The sequence below is a fragment of the Rhea americana genome, unplaced genomic scaffold (assembly GCF_003343005.1).
Source record: "Rhea americana isolate MKP2758 unplaced genomic scaffold, rheAme1 scaffold_355, whole genome shotgun sequence".
Taxonomy (NCBI): Eukaryota; Metazoa; Chordata; class Aves; order Rheiformes; family Rheidae; genus Rhea; species Rhea americana.
Genome location: NW_028186485.1, coordinates 63,974 through 65,702, shown reverse-complemented (window position 1 = coordinate 65,702; position 1,729 = coordinate 63,974).

Below are 1,729 nucleotides of genomic sequence, written 5' to 3'. Positions count from 1 at the left end.
CAGTCTAATGATACTGCACAACAAAAAGGGCCTTCTAAAGGGCAAAATCATTTGTCTAAAATTACTCCAACTGGTTTCAAAGGTTATCTAAATCTGACCATGTTGTAATTAACACACATGTTAATACTGACATTAACAAATCCTTTTTTGTAGCTATGAAATAATTTAATCTCTGAATCAATTTTACTACATAAAGTTCCTGTCATCAGTATATAATCTCTRTTAAAAGTCATATTAAGTCCTGAGAATGAAAAATGGAAACTTCCATCTTCCGTTCTATTAAATTTTTCTTGGAAATAAAATAACTAAATAAATAAGAAATGCAAACAACCCCAAAAACAGAGATTGCACCTTCATTTGTATGAATTCTGATTTCACTAAAGAAATATTTTTTTACTTTGTTTCTTAAGTTAAAATCCTTTGCAGGTGGCAGAGGATCTTGGTAATACTATTTTCATCTGTTTGGTAACATGGATTAGTAACCAGGAAAGCAAGGATTGTTCTGATGGAGGGATGATAGAATTAGAAGGGTTAACTGATTATTTTGTTACAAAAACCAGATTTGATATTCAGACAAGAAAGAGAGTGTGTCTGTAGAAGTTATTCTATATCTTATGAAATCTACCAAGATATCTCTACAAATATGTCACTACCATTCCAGTTATTCATATTTTTTTAGAGTGCAATAATACTAATATAATAATAATATATTTATGTCAAATAGGTTTAAATATTACCAAAGATGGACTATTCTGTTGCTAAATGCTGTATGAAAATCTAGAAAAAAAAGAGTGACTGAAAATTTACAGTGGAAAAAGTAAACAGCTACAATGAGAAAGCACCAAAGGACTACTGAGTTCATGACTAGAAATGAAGATTAAATTCAGAAGATTTCCCTCGGACGCCCACACTCCTCACAGTCTGACCTCTTTGGGTACTATCATCTAACTAATCTCAATAGAGCCAAGATGACCAGAAGAAAATGGAAATATCAATATTATTAATCTAGCCCCGGAAATTGCAGGGACCACATGAATCACTCAGAGAGATCGGTTCATATCAGGTTCTATTTACACAGGAATTGCATTATTAGTCTACTTCCATGAATCTCATCTCGCCTCAGTTATGATTCAGGCAAACAATTAGACATACCAAGACAAAGTTAGATCTGTCAGTGTAACCACACCTGAACTTGGAAAGTTAGAGGACAATCCTAAAACAAAGCAACTCTTCAAAGCTTCTATAGTAGTGACTTCAAGAGAAATTTTTCTTGATGTGGGATTCTCAAAACTGACTTTTTATTTCACGTGGGTTCTTTTGAAATTCTTTTTGTAACCTTTTACAAAGATTATCAATAAAAATCCTTATCTTAATGGAGGATCTTTACAACACAGCTACCAATTTAAAATGCAGGTGAAGTCATGCTTCATACCACTACGAGTAGCATAGGAGTGTGAAGCAGAAAAAATCTTATTCAAAGGAAGGTTTGCTCTGAGAACCTTGGACACCTCTGTTACCATGCCTGTGGCAGAACTGTTTCAGTATGATTTGCAGCTWCAGACATGAGTCAAACTCTTAGATTATTTATTCCATTTGCAAATCTGTGATGAACGGAAAGCAGCTGCTTCCTAGTTGTTTTTAGAAAACTAATTGTGTTGTATTGGTGAGCAGAATCCCAATGATCAAACTTGCACCTATGGAAAAAGAAAGCAGAGGGAATCAAGGTTCA